The sequence below is a fragment of the Pinus tabuliformis genome, chromosome 2_2, assembly GCF_031772625.1.
Source record: "Pinus tabuliformis cultivar Carrire ecotype Pingquan chromosome 2_2, CPIR1, whole genome shotgun sequence".
Taxonomy (NCBI): Eukaryota; Viridiplantae; Streptophyta; class Pinopsida; order Pinales; family Pinaceae; genus Pinus; species Pinus tabuliformis.
This window is the reverse complement of record NC_142300.1, coordinates 551,319,794-551,338,536: the sequence shown is the minus strand read 5'-3', so window position 1 is coordinate 551,338,536 and position 18,743 is coordinate 551,319,794. Positions and strand designations below refer to the sequence as shown.

General features: G+C 37.1%; 4 pseudogenes across 1 annotated transcript; 2 read left to right on the top strand and 2 right to left on the bottom strand.

Annotated features, from left to right (window-relative positions):
• The window catches only part of LOC149193824 (uncharacterized), a 98,043-nt pseudogene extending 88,144 nt beyond the window's left edge, over nucleotides 1-9,899 (bottom strand).
• On the bottom strand, nucleotides 9,625-10,745 carry LOC149193823 (putative disease resistance protein At5g66890; annotated as a pseudogene). The gene is made up of 2 exons (XR_016254998.1): nucleotides 9,876-10,745; nucleotides 9,625-9,673 (listed from the first exon to the last, which is right to left on the bottom strand). The product of XR_016254998.1 is annotated as a putative disease resistance protein At5g66890 (transcript).
• Nucleotides 10,746-10,914: 169 nt separating this feature from the next.
• On the top strand, nucleotides 10,915-15,631 carry LOC149193822 (uncharacterized; annotated as a pseudogene).
• A 1,184-nt stretch (nucleotides 15,632-16,815) lies between these two features.
• LOC149193821 (leucine-rich repeat receptor-like serine/threonine-protein kinase BAM2 pseudogene) lies at nucleotides 16,816-17,322 on the top strand (annotated as a pseudogene).
• The last annotated feature ends 1,421 nt before the right edge of the window (nucleotides 17,323-18,743 follow it).

Here is an 18,743-nt window from a genome sequence, read left to right as displayed (position 1 = left end):
CATGTAAAGGTGGTATTGTATTGATCCTCAAGGCTTATTTGGATCTAATTATATCCACTAAATCCATCCAAGAATGAAAGAGAAAAAATCTTCCTTGCAAGGCCATCGAAAACTTGATCGATGAAGGACAAAGGAAAATGGCCTTTATTTGTAGCCTTGTTGAGTTCCCTATACTCAACATAGATCCTCCACTTCCCATTCTTATTGGGTACTATGATAAGAGGGGATACCCACTTTCTATCTGAAACGGGGTAGTTGAATCCTGCATCTAATAGTTTTTGCAATTCTTCTTTCACAATATCCTTAAAGGTAGGGTTCATTCTCCTCTAGGGTTGGCACACATGTTTACATCCCTCCTTAATTTAAATATGGTGGGTAGAAACTAAGGGATGTACACCTTTCATTTCCTTATAGTCCCAAGCAAAGGCATCAATATGTTGTCTCAATATAGTGCACAATTTCTCTTCTTGCTCTGCTGAGAGGGAAGGGTTGAATTTTAGAGTAATAGATGGATTGATTTCCATAACCTTAGCATGTTCTGGATCAGAATTGGTTGTAAATAGTTCAACCCATGGATTTTTCTCAGGTTTCACTAATGATTCTTCCACTAGCTTATCAATTTGTATGACATTAGGAGGTTGATTATGCAAGAAGTGAACAATAAGGTCATCCTCATCTGACTGCCTACCTCCTATAGTAGTGTCTAATGTGAAAAATGGGTAGAGGGATGATTGATAAAAATATTCCACTCCCTCTTCCTCTACCCACATAAGTAAATCATGCTCAATAGAGGGTTGAGCAGGAGGATATAATACAAGCTACTTTGTGAGATGCCCATTTTTAATGGTCATGTTTCCAACCCTGAAACTAATGTAAGCATTAGCAGTGGCTAACCAAGGTATCCTAGAATGAGATGGTGCCCATTAAACTTGGTTTTGGGCTGGATGAAAAGAAAAATATATGGGATATTCCTAGGATTCGATGGAGACCATCACATCCTCAATAAATCCCTCAAGGGCTACTATGGATCTATCTACAAGTTGCACCACTATAGTGTTCTTCCTTAAGGATCCTTGGAGGTTGAGCTTCAACATGGTTTCCTTGGTCATGACATTGATTACAGCCCCAATGTCAATCAAGTTTTTGGGGACTACAATACATTTAATGTGCACATCCACTATTGGGCTACTAAGATCCAAGTACTTTGGGGAGATAACCCTCCCAAGCATTAGATCAGACAACTGCCCAACAAAATTGATAGTGGGGGCATCTCTTTTTATTCTTCTAGGCCTCTTGAAACACTCTTCCCTGATAAGCTTGTTGTAAATGGGGAAATCTTTGATGGCCTAGAGAAGGGACATCTTAACACATAGGTTCTTCAATTCTCCCAAAAGTTCAGCTTCTTCTGGGTGTGTTGTTTAGGTTGGACCAACCTTTCAGGACAGGGAGGTATATTGGATTGAGGGGTACTATATTCCTTCTCTTCTTCGATATCTTTAGGTGGAGAAGGTGGGTGAGCATCTAGAAGTACCTTCCCATACCTAAGCTTGATCTCCTAGATTTCTATAACATAAGTAGAATAGGATGTTTCCCCAATATCGACTTGTTGGACCTGGTTGTTGTTCGGGCTCACATTGGTTGGGTAAGCATCTAAGGTTGCTTAGGTGGGTTACTAAGGGGTAGTTGTGGTTGAGATGGAGGATGAGGCAACAAGTTAGGAGGTTGGGTTGCTTAGGGCGTATATCATTGTGAAGGGTTGCCCCATTGAGGAGGTTGAGGTTGGTATGGTTGGAAGGGCGGATTGACAAGCCGAGGAGGACACTGAGTAGTATAGAAGCAAGGGGAAGGCATGGAAAAATATGAGTGAGTTATAGGACACCAAGGCTAAAAGGGTACATTCTAGTTTGGGTTGAAAGAAGGATAATGTGTAGCTTACATGCCTTGTTGGTATGGTTGAGGGTCTTGTGGCCTCCTTTGATTGATGAAGCAAAGCTACTCCAAGCATTTTTTTGCCCCTTGGTATACAACCTTCAGACCTGGAAGAGACAAACATTTTTCTGTTTCAAGGTTCTCCTCACAAACAGAGCATACCTTTGTGGCATCCAGTGGAAACTCATTTCCGGGGTGCCTCTTGGTGCATCTAGGGAAAAATATAGCTAGTGCCCTTCTTGCCTCCTCTTGCTTCTTCTAATCTGCATAATATCCATCTATAAGGAAAAAGTGTGCAACATATCACTCTTAAAGTCTTCTGCATATTCCCTATCTCATGTTTGATGGTCGAAATGGAGGGAGAAGAGTTCATCGAGCCTTGATTGGACCTATCCCTCTTTGTTGCAGCTCTAGAATGATTCTTGAATACTGTCTTGATGTCTCCATAGGTAAACTAGCAAATATCTACACCAGACAACATATTAAGGGTCTCCATTACATAATCTCTCGTAGGAGTACAAGCTTCAGTGACTCAGGGTCAAGGGTACAGTTAGCCCTTCTATAGTTGAGTTGGAACCTTTCCTCACAATCTTCTAGGGACTCATCTAGCCTTAGCACCATCCTAAGGATATTCTCTTTTGTCTCCCTAGACCTACAATAATCCTTGTACTTCTGATTAAAGGCTTGCTACATTTGTGCCCAGGTAGTGATGTTGCCTCTAGGCAGGTTCATGAACCAATGTAAGGTTGCATCCTTGAGGGTGGAAGGAAACAACTTCAGCTTTTGTTCATCAGAAGTACAATCATAAGTTCTACAAACCACAACAAACTTGAACATGAATGTATTAGGGTACTTAGGGATAGCCATGGAAGTGTGGGAGAGTAGTGGGGCTTATATTCTTCATCCTGGCCTCCCCATTAGTTTCCCAGATAGGAAAGAGCTTAGTTTTCTTATATTCAACCATGTTTTGGGTAGGTGATATAGGTTCTTCCTCCCCTATGGGTTCTTTAAAGATTTATGGATGCTTACTTAAGGGATTCTCCAATTCTTCTATGGTTAGATTAGGATGTTCATAGTCACTAAAGAAGAGTGATGGTTGACTACTAGAAGGGGTGGGGTTTTTTGGTAGGAATTTCTCTTGATTATCCCTACTCCTATGAGGCATGAAATAATTTTTACTTTCTGTGTTTTTCTCTTTTTTTTTGTTTTTTTGTTTTGTTTTGTTTTGTTTTGTTTTTTTTTTCAGATCAAACATTACTTATGCAAAACAATAAAAAGATGAAAAGGGAAGGAAACTTCTAAGTAAAAAAAACACCTACTTGGACACCTCCCCAACAATGGTGCCAAAAAGTGGTGAGCCTCAGTATTGCAACAAGAGTATTGCAACTCCCAAGGCTACTAGATTTAATTATCAAACTAGGGTTCGTACAAACTTAAGAGGTGCCAATGTTATATGCACAATAGGATAAGCTCTACTCATGCCACTTTCAAGCAATGGAATATACCAAGGCAGAAAAAGACCACTATATCAACTAATTCTAGATTAGAAAGGAAAGAAATTACATGAAAGGAAAGTTCTATTCTAATGGAAAAAATGGAAATATTACTCTCTTCGCAAAAGAATGGAAATGATACTAGATAAAAAGTAAATGCTAACCCTATTTACAGGAATGTAAAGGCTACACTACTTGTGGAAACATAGACATTAACCTATTTACAAAATTTAAATGTTACATATAAAGGAAGCCTAGTCTATGCACTGGAATAACAATGCTTGGAATTGAAACCCTAGATTAAGAAGCAGAAATCAAAGAAAGAAATCCTTATCAACTTTGCATAAGGGGAAAACATGTAATCAATATTTAATCATTGTGTTCTAAATATGGTAGACTTAGTGACATAATTCATTTGACATCTTGTGAGATAATCAAGAAAACCATCATTGTATTGCCAAATTCATAAATATGTCCACTAACCCTAGTTGCAAAAATGCCTTGCAATGGGAAAAATGAAAGTTCTATGTGGTATTTGGTCTCCCTCAATCATGGTATCAGAGCCTAGGGAACATTATTCAATGCTAGGAAGAAAAAATCAAGCTTTAGGAGCAATTCTGACCAAGTTTACACTGTGCTATGAGATACTACAAGATTACTACAAGATTCCTACAAGATTCCTACAAGATTGCTCTGTTTTTCTACAAGATTTGATCCGTGAGGATTTAGAGAGTGGTAAAGGTAGTCTGAGGCTACGGAAAGGTATCAAAGGGTAAATGGAGGTTGTGTGAGGGCTTTTCCAAGCCTAGTACCCTTCAGGGGCCCATATTGCACAAAAACCAATGCACATTGTGGCCTTTAATAACCCAAGATTGTGTTCTTAGCGGACAATGTTTTGGGGGAGTTGTAAGGTGAGAAGAAAGAGGGTAAAGGTGGGAGAAGTGTGAAATTAAAATTCAAACCTTGAAAGACAATAGTAGTACCTACACACCAGACAAATTATTCTTTTGCAACTTGAAAAGAGTGCCAAACTAATAGATAAATTGCAGAAAAATGAAACTAACCAAGAAAGGATGAGTTAAATTTTATTTAAAATCTATATACTACATCAAAATACAATTGACTTGTAACATGCACAAGACCTACATCCATAAGAGATTATGCTTTCTAGGCTCAAAGAAGACTGCTACTTAATCACTAGATGTGCGAAAACAAAGTATGTAAAAAGAGGCAAATCAAAAGACCTAACTATTTTTTTTTTGTAAGTTGGGGTGGGACTCATACATCATACTCGCCTGCCGCGGCAGGATTTGAACCTGGGTGGGGGGTGCTACAGCGCACCGCCCTCACCATTACATCGTGCACCGAAGTGCTCAAAAGACCTAACTATTGCAAGAGAAAGAAACTATATATTTTTGGCTTGCCAATACTATATCCCCAACCAAGAATCCCATAAGAGAAGTGATTGGAAGACCTACACAAGTAATGTTTATACACAAGTCTGCTAAACAAAGTAGGAAAATATTGCTAGGAAAGGAAATGCATAAAAGAAATATACAAGTAAGAGAGACTAGATCCTCTGGGTTGGGCCCTAACCCAAGGGGACTCAACCCTATGAAATGAACTTAGCTATGGATCAAAAATAGGCTTTTAATTAATGCAAAATAGTGCTCTAGTACATCAGAAATGGAAATGGGAATAACAACTTCTTAGCTCCTAATAGTCTCTATCCTTATGCAAGCATTTGAATCCTAATAAGCCCTTAGGATTGCTTATTGATACAAAAGTGGCTAAGGGGAAACCTCCTTCCCTCCAAAAGTCCTAAAAATATGGATCTTCCTCCTTGTAGTCCTTGAGTTCATCAGCTGTCAGTGGATCTTCGAACTGGAAGTGAGTAAATGTAGGGAGCAGGTCAAGATTTGGATGAGTAAATATAGGATACTATCCTCTTACATCTTCTCCATCTTCCTTCGAATGAATCTCTACATAGTAAATGCATTCTAATGCACTCTTTTCCTTCACATTAACCGCATTTGGGAACAAGATAATATAATCATCCTCTGGTCTTCCTGATAACCACATAATAATAAAAAATATGCCATTAAATGTAAGCAAATAGGTAAATATAGGTTGAAGGTAGGCCAAATGGACCCTATTATTTACCTATAAATGAGGCCCATCAACTTAAACCCTTGTAATGAGCACCATCAATTTTCCAAACCAAATTGAGACCATTGATCTAAAATGCACACATTACCATGTGAAGCCATGTGAGGTTAGGTGGGGAGCTTTACGTGGTTCAATAGAATCAAACCATGTGGCCAAGACATGGTCCCCACATTAGTATCATACACCACCAAAAAGGAGGGTAAGGAAAAACTCATATATGACTATAAATCAAATGAATATGAAACCAAATAGTGCATTAAATCAATATTATAGGTCATGGTTAAAGATTATAAAACAAAGATGGTGCCAATCCTTATCATAAAGGAACAAAGGGGGCACAATTATAAATTATAATATATATATATATCTATATCTATATCTATATCTATATCTATATATATATATATATATATATATATATATGAAGCAACCCTTGTATAAATTTGGTAAGGGCATGAATAAATATATGTATAACAACATGTGTATAGGTTGATATTTAGGTTGGAGATCATGGTGGTTAAAGGACCATAATGGTCTTAAGGGAAATTATGTTCTAATAATCCACAAGTCCAAACCATAGACCGAGAATTATTTTGGAAAGGTTACAAACAACTAAAAGATGCATGTGTTTATAAGATGAGTAAGCCTTAAGTAAGAGTTTAAAGTATCATGTGATCTTAAAGACATATGTGTTTATAAGATGAGAGAGCCTTGTGTAGGAGTTTAAAGTCAACCTGTATATTCATTATTACAAAGGAAAACATGGTTAATGTTTAAACCTATATCATAGCAATATGGCTCATTCATGTGAAGAGCCACTTATGAAATGTAATTTAGTCAGTGGAAAATAAAAATAAAAATATTGGAGTGTATTTTGAGGTACTATTATAGCTGCCACAACTCCCCTTTTTTGTTTTGTCTTTTCATAATAAATTCGGGTCCTTCATTTATTAGCTTGTTTTCCTTACTTTAAGTGTCTCGATAGCTCCATTATCTTTGTCATTTTACTTGCTTTCCAAACATAGAAAAATTTCCTACTTCTAACTCCACATTTATTTAAACATGGTTGCTTGAGTTGAGTTATTTTCATCATGTTGGCAACATGTACACATTATTTTGCCTCTTGGTCCACCTAAATTCCATGTGGTATCATTTTAGAATCTATGTGCTTTGAAAAAGAAAATTTGTACATTTAATAAATGATTTTTTTAATATATGTTTACTATTATATTAATTGTACATAAATATTATAAATATTTCATTTACAAAATTTATATAAATAAATAATTATAAATATAATAAATATAACATGTTTTTATATTATATATTATAAATACAAAATACAACGTATGTATGATATAAACACATAACATGTATACGACAACAATGTACATAACACATTCGATATATTAAAAATATATAACATGAAATAAAAGAAATGGAAAAACTAAATAAACGTCAATGAAACAACGTGAATGAAAATATAAAAAAACATAAACTCACATTAATAAAACAAACTAAACATGTGAACAATTTCACCTACAAAGGGCAAGTCTTATACAGGAATGAAACGACCTGAGAGTTTATCACATTTTCTTAATGCAAGTTTGCAATTCAGCTAGCAAAACACTCAAGTTTCTCACCATGTTTTCACATAGTGTTGTTACTAATATGTTTTTTCACACTTATCTTTAAAAGGTTTCCATCAAACAATAGACATGGGCTTTGGATAAAACATACAATGTTAACTATCAACACGAAGACACCTTTTCCATATGCAACAGTATCATTTCCACTCAATCATTATACTCATCTATGTATCCGAGTATCATTCCAGGTAGCAAGAATGAAGCGATAAATTAAGACTAGCATTTGCACTAGATGTTGCAAAGGAAACATCGTAAGGCATAAAATGAGGAACAATGACGACATGGTAATGGGAAAATCTAAATAAGATGCAGAGATGGTTAACGTTTTTTGTGTTTCCTCATACGGTTGATGTTGGCAATTTTTTTGACATGATGAATATATTGGACTTTGCTAATAAAGCATCTGAGCTATTTAGGTTGTCAAATGATCATGATGTTGATATTAGGATATTTACATGTTTCTAGATGATATAAGATATAATAATAAAATACAGATTTTTGTGGTTGTCTTTATTACATTATGTAGATTATGATTTGAATTATATATATTTTACACAAAAACCAGAAACTCACTGCATTCAAACTCTTAAGATGGCATCTACATAGATGTCTACTTTCCTCTCAGGCATCAAGGACCTTACAATTCTACAACATGTGGGGATCTACAAAGAAACACACAGAATGATAAAAGAGCGTGTATTTGCAAAGAGTTCGTGAGTTATTGTATCCAATTCATTCATAGCCTAGCAGCGTAGCGGAATTTAGCTAATGCACAGAAGGCGAATAGCCCACTTACACAACCTTCACATTAACATTGGTGACTTGGCTTTATAAGTTTCTACATAACTGCACCATCTCCAAATGACTTCAAACACAGTCCAGTAAAACCTCTAACCTTCAACAAACTTGGCAGTAAAGGCTTTTTCAAATCACACTCCAATCAAATTGCTAACATCACCCACCTATGTGAATGGAAACTATTTGAGCATCAAACAATTGATCCTTGAACAACTCCCATTTCCATGGTAAACTCTCCTCCTTTCAAGGCATAAGCAACCTCTTCCTGCAAACTATCCTATCTCGAGATGCCATATCTAGGGCCAAGGCTCGCATGACATCGTGTTGGGAAACATACAACTCATAGGGACTTCCATAATTTATTGCTTGACTCCTACATGCCCAATTATCAAAACAACAATGTATAAAATAGAGGAAGCAGAGGTCAAAGAGCTTGAACACAACAACCAGAAGAAAATAAACTTACCTGAGATTACTTGTTAAATTTAATAGATTTCTACTTGCAAGTTCTAGCAAGATGACAAAAGCATCATGCCACTCCATCTTTCGCACATAAACCCAAATATCCAATAATGCATCCACAAAGATTTTTCTATCCTCTGGAAATGACCCCAGGTCTAAGAAGCACTCTCGTGCTTCCTCGTCCAGGACATCAATACTGGCTTCTAGGCATTTGAAAATCCCTTCTTCGTCCAGGACATCAATACTAGCTTCTAGGCATTTGAAAAGCCCTTCTTTGTGATAATCTGATATTGATTCACCATTTAATAGTTTCTTCTTGGCACTCTCCCACACTGGACGAGGCTCACCATGCAAAGAGCTTCCTATCACCTTCAGAGCAAGTGGCAGACCTTTACATTGTGTTTGCACCTGTCATGTATACAACTATAACCATAAGTGCAACTTCTATGGGTAGAAAAACCAATCAAACACATATTTTGTTGTTGAAGCATGAACTAATATGCTTTAAAGTGCAATCACAACGTTTGTTTTATGGCTTATGAAGATGAATGTAATGAATACTTGGCAGTAAAGGATTTTTCAAATCACAATTATCAAAATCATAATGTTCACGAATCTCAAAATGCTTTTCTATTCACAAAAACAGGCATAAAAAGGAATACATAGCGTTGATGGTGGTTTAGTGATTGTGATGATAACCAGAGTCCCATTAAAAAAGAAAAACTTCTAATCTAATATAAATAGAACATTATCATAACACATCAAAACTACAAACCAAATTTTGAATTTTTTTACACACATCACCATTCCATTAAAAAATTGTCCTTACTCACTTCTATCCACAAGTTGAAGTGAACTTTTAATCTTAAAACACAATATTTAAAGTTTTAAAACAGAATATTTAAAGTGATTTACTCTTAATACAATATTTAAAAGGTCCTTAATGTTACGATCACAACTAGACACCCTACTTTTACCATGATGAGGACTCTAGATACACACTTATATTCTTTACGATTATTTATTTAGCTATATATTATTTACAATTATTTATTTAGCTATACTAGCAGGACTAGACACACTACACAAAAACTTTGGATAACTAATTTCTGAAGGGCCAATAATGCCAGTGGAACATGGATAACATGTTTGCAGTGTGCACTCGTCCTGATCCTGCACAACAGAAACCTTGCCATGATGAGCGCAAGTCATAAACTGAAAATTTGTCCAAAAAAGATACACTTTGATGTAAAAAATATGCACTGCTAACATTGAAGAGTCACCCATATGAGGATCTGCTAACATTGAACAGACACCCATATGAGAATCAAATGTTATTAAAAGGAAACTTTAAGCTTATATCTTGATATCTTACCAGTCTACTTGCACTTGGCATCATGTTTAAGAGAGATCTTAACCATCCAGCCAATCCAAGCTGAAGTGTGCTTCTACAATTTCAACTCTAAGATCCATGGTAGAAGAACAACTCTTCAGACGATTCCATTGCTGCCCAATCTTCTCATCACATATAACATGCTTTAGAGATTTAAGCCCTCCAACTGATTTAGGCAGCTTCCTCAACTGAGAACACTCTCTCATGTCAAGCTCCTCGAGTTTCTTTAGCTGCCCTATTTCCTCGGGAAGTTCTTTCAAGCACTCACATAGAGAAATGTCTATATATTCCAGCTTCCCAAGTTTTCCAATAGATGCTGGAAGCTCTTTTAGACCTAGACATGCAGATATTCTTAACATTCTTAAAGAACTGAGCCTCCCCAAATCATCAGGTAACTTTCAAAGAAGGTGACAGTTAGTGATAGACCACTTTTGAACTGAAGACATGTCACAAATGCCAAGGGGAAACTCCTCCAAATCACAGCAATGATCCATGTTAAAATCTAGCATTATGGGAAGCTTTAGATTCGACTGGATGCCATTGAACCTGGACATATTTCCAAGCCCTTCACATAAGCTCAAAGATAGCTTCTCTAAGTTCTGTAAGACTTTACTGTGCTCTTGAAGTGGGGGCACAATCAACCTCTCCAAACAAATAGTCTTGAGCTGAGTGAGTGATGATAGCAATGGCAGACCCTTCACTGTGGCTCTCTTGGACCTGTAATTGAATACTATGAGGACTTTCAATTTTCTCATTTTATTCAAAAACGATGGAAGAAAGTAATTGCTTGCAGAAAAGAGTAAAACCAAAGCCTCCACCTCATGAAAATTCATCTTACACCACTGATACTCTTCCATTGCTCCTGCACAGGTAAACTACAAATGCCAAGTCCAATTACAAAAATATACATTGTGAGACACTTCACATCTTTTCTAATATGTTCGATATCAAGCACCTACACCCAGAAATTGGTCGCTAATTAGTTCATGCAGATCACAGAGTGATAATCCAATTTGTGAATATGGAAATTTTTTTAACAAAAACAAATAATTTTCTCTCAAGTTGATTGCTTAGCACCCCTAAGAAGCAAAATTAGAGAGCATTTTGTCTATATAAGAAAAATAGAGAAAAAAAAGCATCCTGGACACATCATTAACTAGTTAAAAAACTTTGAGATCTCTCTTCGTTAAAAAACTTGACACTGGCCTACAACCCTCTGTCTCAAGGAGTAATCCCACTTGAACTTGGGAACTTGTCAAGGCTGCAGCAGTTGTGGATGACAGATTGTAATTTAGTAGGAGAAATTCCAGAGTCAATAGGAAATATAACAGATATGGTGCATTTGGACCTCTCAGAGAATCATTTGACGGGCAGGATCCCCAGAAAATTGATGGCCCTTTCAAACATGACAGATATGATTCTATATTATAACAATTTATCTGGACCAATTCCAGACAATATCAACAATCTTAAGAGGCTTGTGAATTTGGATCTGTCTATCAATGAGCTCAATGGAAGCATCCCCATTGGGATTGGAGATTTGAGAAACCTAGAGACACTGCAATTAAACAACAACCATCTCTCTGGATCTATACCCTCTGGGCTTGATAAGCTTACTAATTTAGTCCACCTCAAGCTTTTTACCAACAAGCTCACAAGACTAGTGCCCCCGGGAATTGGGATGGTTTCTAAACTTGTTGAGTTTGATGTATCAACAAATGAGCTGTCAGGTCCTCTTCCACAGAATGTCTGTGCAGGTGGAGTACTGGTAGCTTTTATTGTATATGATAATAAGTTTAATGGAAGACTACCTAGGTCTCTAGGAAATTGTCCTAACCTAACCACTGTCCGAGTAGAGAATAACCAACTAAGCGGTGAGGTTCATCTGGGACTATGGAGTTCTCCACTCCTTGGACAATTATCCTTGACAAACAATGCCTTCCAGGGCCAAATTCCTGCCCAAATCACAAAAGCAGCCAATCTGTGGGCTTTGGAGATATCATACAATCAATTCAGTGGAAGTATTCCCTCTAGCATTTCACAGTTGTGGAATCTCAGCAGCTTTTTAGCCAGTCACAACAGTTTATCAGGTACTATTCCAGGGGAACTTACTAAATTATCGTCACTGCAACGTCTTTCACTTGACCACAATATGTCAAATGGGGTACTCCCTATGACAATAATATCATGGAAAGAGCTTTCTCAGCTTAACCTTGCAAACAACAGCCTCACAGGTTCAATTCCCGCATCTCTTGGGTCGCTGCCAGTTCTTAACAGCCTTGACCTCTCAAACAATTTGCTTTCAGGGGAAATACCCCTTGAATTAGACAATCTCAAGTTGAGTTTTCTTAATGTGTCTGGAAACCTCTTGTCTGGCTCTGTCCCTGTTGGTTACAATAATCTGGCATATGATGAAAGTTTTCTTCGCAATCCTGGCCTGTGTGGAGGTGGGCCATTAAAGCTTCCTTCATGCTTCCAACAGAAAAAGGGATCTGAGAATCATCAATACAGGGTATTGATTGCGGTTATTGCTGTGGTGGTCATAGTCTGCTTGATTCTTATAGGTATCCTGTATAAGACATACAAGAATTTTTCTCAAGCTAAATCAAAGACACTCTCTTGGAAACTCACACCCTTTCACAGGCTGGAATTCGACGAATCAGACATTTTGAAGAGATTGACAGAAAATAATGTTATCGGAAGTGGAGGTGCAGGAAAAGTGTACAAGGTGACACTGGGAGATGGCACTATTGTTGCTGTGAAACAGATCTGGAACAACAGGAAACTGCAGTTGGGCCAAGACAAGGAATTTCAAGCAAAGGTGGACACTTTAGGGAAGATTAGGCATGCCAACATTGTCAAGCTGCTTTGTTGCATCTCTAGTTCAGATTCTAATATGTTAGTGTATGAATACATGCCAAATGGTTGCTTACATGAACGGCTTCATAATTCTGAAGGGGAAATCTTGAAATGGCCTACTCATTATAACATTGCTATTGGTGCTGCTCAAGGTCTGTCCTACTTGCATCATGATTGTTCTCCTCTAATAGTACATAGGGACATTAAATAATATAATATATTGTTGTATTATGGATGGGATTTTGGTTTGGCTAAAATGGTGGATAAGTTGAGTTAGGAGAATGTCATGTCAGTAGTTGCAAGCTCATATGGCTATATTTCCCCAGGTAAGACTTTCCATTTAAACGGATAATGATATGACATATATGTTTCTATTAACCAAATGTGTCAATAGAAAAAGAATAATTGTAGCCAACTGATTCAACTGATGGATATGTGTGTAGAGTATGCTTACACCCTCAAAGTGAATGAGAAGAGTGACATATACAACTTTGGTGTGGTCCTCCTAGAGCTTGTGACTAGCAAGAAACTCAATGATGTCGAATTTGGAGATGACTTGGGTATTGTTAGATGGGTTCAAAATCAGATTAACATTGACATTAACAGAGTCCTGGATTCATGCATAGTAGACTCACATAGAGAAGAAATGATGTTGATGTTAAGGGTGGCTTTGCTATGCACTAGCACTCTGCCCATAAATAGGCCTTTCATGAGGGAAGTTGTGGAAATGATGCTTCTCTGTAGCCCAGATGAAGAAACTAGGAAGGCGGTAGCTGCCACTTTGTCTCCCCATCTCAAGAGGAATCCCAGTACTCTTACATCCAACTCTACATATGCTTTCTCTTCTGCACACAATAGCATATATCCTTTCTAGGGCAATGATTTGGCTTTAGACATGTGACCATTATCTTTATTATATCACCAATATCAGAAGCATTGTTCAGTGATGCTCTTTCCCTTGTTGGACTGCATGAGCATTTGATTAATACAAATGTATGTGATATAACTGGTTCTATTGGTTTGTTCCAAACCGGAAACATCTCTACCCCAATGGAAGAATTTCATCAATCCTTGAATAGAAGCATTTGTGTTCATACAAAGAAAAGGACCATTGGGTCTTCAACAAATACATCGGGATATCAGTCCAATTTGGTAACAACTCACCACAGGACCAGAATTTGAGAGTCTCCATATCTGCACTAATAGGAGCTGTTATGTTGTAGCATAACTTTCAAAATAAACAATGGATTAGAGACAATCCTTTGAGATTTTCATTCCCTTAACTAGTAAGTATATTGTATAATAGGACATTTTAGTAGCCCAACTGCGAAACATCTTAGGCAAATAGATTTTCTCCAGGTTGTTTACCACAGAGACTTCACACAGAGTGATCAATATATCATTGGATTCATAATCATTGATGGATAATTGAAATCAATTCCATCAAACCTCTTTTGCCATTCAAGGCCATTATGAGGCTTAGATGTAATATTATTCCAAGATTGATAGTGTATTTTTATATAGGAACTAGCTCATGAAATACCGTAAGCACCATAACAGTAGCAGAGGAGGATATATTCTCTCAAGTTGATTGCTTAGCGCCCCTAAGTAGAAAAATTAGAGAGCATTTTGTCTATTGATTGCGTTATTTCTTTGGTAGTCTTAGTTTGCTTGATTCTTATAGGTATCCTGTATAAGACATACAAGAATTTTGCTCAAGATAAATCAAAGACACTCTCTTGGAAACTCACACCCTTTCACAAGCTGGAATTCGACGAATCAAACATTTTGAAGAGATTGACAAAAAATAATGTTATCGAAAGTGGAGGTGCAAGAAAAGTGTACAAGGTGACACTAGGATATGGCACTATTGTTTCTGTGAAATAGATCTGGAACAACAGGAAACTGCAGTTGGGCCAAGACAAGGAATTTCAAGTAGAGGTGGACACTTTAGGGAATATTAGGCATGCCAACATTGTCAAGCTGCTTTGTTGCATCTCTAGTTCAGATTCTAATCTGTTAGTGTATGAATACATGCCAAATGGTTGCTTGTATGAACGGCTTCATAATTCTGAAGGGGAAACCCTGGATTGGCCTACTCGTTATAACATTGCTATTGGTGCTGCTCAGGGTTTGTCCTACTTGCATCATGATTGTTCCCCTCTAATAGTACATAGGGACGTTAAATCATATAATATATTTCTGGATTCTGAATGGGATTTTGGTTTGGCTAAAATGGTGGAGAAGATGAGTCAGGAGAATGTCATGTCAGTAGTTGCAGGCTCATATGGCTATATTGCCCCAGGTAAGACTTTCCAGTTAAACGGATAATGCTATGACATATATGTTTGTATTAACCAAATGTGTCAATAGAAAAAACACAATTCTAGCCAACTGATTCAATTGATTGATATGTGTGCAGAATATGCTTACACCCTCAAAGTGAATGAGAAGAGTGACATATATAGCTTTGGTGTGGTCCTGCTGGAGCTTGTGACTGGAAAGAAACTCAATGATGTCGAATTTGGAGATGACTTGGGTATTGTTAGATGGGTTCGAATCAGATTAACATTGACATTAACAGAGTCCTGGATTCACGCATAGCAGACTCACATAGAGAAGAAATGATGCTGATGTTAAGGGTGGCTCTGCTATGCACTAGCACTCTACCCATAAATAGGCCTTTCATGAGGGAAGTTGTGGAAATGATGCTTCTCTGTAGCCCAGATGAAGAAACTAGGAAGGCGGTAGCTGCCACTTTGTCTCCCCATCTCAAGAGGAATCCTAGTGCTTTTACATCCAACTCTACATATGCTTTCTCTTCTGCACACAATAGCATATATCCTTTCCAGGGAAATGATTTGGGTTTAGACGTGTGACCATTATCTTTATTATATCACCAATATCGGAAGCATTGTTCAGTGGTTCTCTTTCCCTTACTGGACTGCAGGAGCATTTGATTAATACAGTTGTACGAGATATAATTGGTTCTATTGGTTTGTTCCAAACCGGAAACGCGTCTACCCTAATGGAAGCATTTCATTAGTTCCTTGCATAGAAGCATTTGGGTTCATACAAAGAATAGGACCACTAGGTCTTTAGCAAATACATCATGATATCAGTCCAATTTGGTAACAACTCACCATAGGACTAGAATCTGAGAGTCTCCATATCTGCACTAATAGGAGTTGTTATGCTGTAGCATAACTTTCAAAATAAACAATGGATTAGAGACAATCCTTCGAGATTTGCATTCCCTTAACCAATAAGTATATTGTATAATAGGACATTTTAGTAGCCCAACTGCAAAACATCTTAGGTAAATAGCTTGTCTCTAGATTGTTTACCACAGAGACTTCACACAAAGTGATCAATATATCATTGGATTCATAATCATTGATGGATAATTGAAATCAATTCCATCAAACCTCTTGTGCCATTCAAGGCCATTATGAGGCTTAGATGTAATATTGTTCCAAGATTGATGTGTATTTTTATATAGGCACTATCTCATGAAATACTGTAAGCACAATAACAGTAGTAGAGGAGGATATATTCTCTCACGTTGATTGCTTAGTGCCCCTAAGCAGCAAAATTAGAGAGCATTTTGTCTATTGATTGTGATTATTGTTGTGGTGGTCATAGTCTGCTTGATTCTTATAGGTATCATGTATAAGACATACAAGAATATTTCTCAAGCTAAATCAAAGACACTCTCTTAGAAACTCACACCCTTTCACATGTTAGAATTTGACGAATCAGACATTTTGAAGAGATTGACAAAAAATAGTGTTATCAGAATTGGAGGTGTAGGCAAAGTGTACAAGGTGACACTGGGAGGTGGCACTATTGTTGTTGTGAAATAGATCTAGAACAACAGGAAACTGCAGTTGGGCCAAGATAGGAATTTCAAGTAGAGGTGGACACTTTAGGGAAGATTAGACATGTCAACATTGTTAAGTTGCTTTGTTGTATCACTAGTTTAGATTCTATTCTGTTAGTGAATGAATACATGCCAAATGGTTTCTTGTATGAACAAATTCATAATTCTGAAGGGGAAACCATGGATTGGCCTAGTCATTATAACATTGCTAATGGTGCTGCTCAGGGCCTGTCTTACTTGCATCATGATTGTTCCCCTCTAATAGTACATAGGGATGTTAAATCATATAATATATTGCTGGATTTTGGATGGGATATTGGTTTGGCTAAAATGGTGGAGAAGCTGAGTCAGGAGAATGTCATGTCAGTAGTTGTAGGCTCATATGGCTATATTGCCCCAGGTAAGACTTTCCAGTTAAACGGATAATGATATGACATATATGTTTGTATTAACCAAATGTGTCAATAGAAAAAACACAATTGTAGCCAATTGATTCAACTGATTGATATGTGTGCAGAGTATGCTTACACCCTCAAAGTGAATGAGAAGAGGGACATATACAACTTTGGTGTGGTGCTGCTAGAGCTTGTGACTGACAAGAAACTCAATGATGTCAAATTTGGAGATGACTTGGGTATTGTTAGATGGTTTGGAATCAGATTAACATTGACATTAACGGAGTCCTAGATTCACGCATAGCAGACTCACATAAAGAAGAAATGATGCTGATGTTAAGGGTGACTCTACTATGCACTAGCACTCTGCCCATAAATAGTCCTTTCATGAGGGAAGTTGTGGAAATGATGCTTCTCTGCAGCCCAGATGAAGAAACTAGGAAGGCGATAGCTACCACTTTGTCTCCCCATCTCAAGAGGAATCCCAGTGCTTTTACGTCCAACTCTACATATGCTTTCTCTTCTACACACAATAGCATGTATCCTTTCCAGGGCAATGATTTTGCTTTAGACATGTGACTATTATCTTTATTATATCACCAATATCGGAAGCATTGTTCAATGATGCTCTTTCCCTTGTAGGATTGTAGGAGCATTTGATTAATACAACTGTACGAGATATAACTGGTTCTATTGGTTTGTTCCAAACCGGAAATGCGTCTACCCCAATGGAAGAGTTTCATTAGTTCCTTGCATAGAATCATTTGGGTTCATACAAATAATAGGACCACTGGGTCTTCAGCAAATACATAAGGATAGCAGTCCAATTTTGTAACAGCTCACCATAGGACCAGAATTTGAGAGTCTCCATATCTGCACTAATAGGAGTTTTTATGCTGTAGCATAACTTTCAAAATAAACAATGGACTAGAGACAATCATTCGAGATTTTCATTCCCTTAATCAGTAAATATATTGTATAATAGGACATTTTAGTAGCCCAGCTGCAAAATATCTTAGGTAAATAGCTTGTCTCCAGATTGTTTACCACAGAGACTTCACACAAAGTGATCAATATATCATTGGATTCATAATCATTGATGGATAATTGAAATCAATTCCATCAAACCTCCTATGCCATTCAAGGCCATTATGAGGCTTAGATGTAATATTATTCCAAGATTGATGGTGTATTTTTATATAGGCACTAGCTCATGAAATACCGTAAGCACCATAATAGTAGTAGAGGAGGATATATTCTCTCAAGTTGATTACTTAGTGCCTTTAAGCAGAAAAATTAGAGAGCATTTTGTCTATTTATTGCGGTTATTGTTGTGGTGGTCATAGTCTGCTTGATTCTTATAGGTATCCTGTATAAGACATACAAGAATTTTTCTCAAGCTAAATCAAAGACACTCTCTTGGAAACTCACACCCTTTCATAGGCTGGAATTCGACGAATCAGACATTTTGAAGAGATTGACAAAAAATAATGTTATCAGAAGTGGAGGTGCAGGAAAAGTGTACAAGGTGACACTGGGAGATGGCACTATTATTGTTGTGAAATAGATCTGGAACAACAAGAAACTGTAGTTGGGCCAAGACAAGGAATTTCAAGCAGAGGTGGACACTTTAGGGAAGATTAGGCATGCCAACATTGTCAAGCTGCTTTGTTGCATCTCTAGTTCAGATTCTAATCTGTTAGTGTATGAATA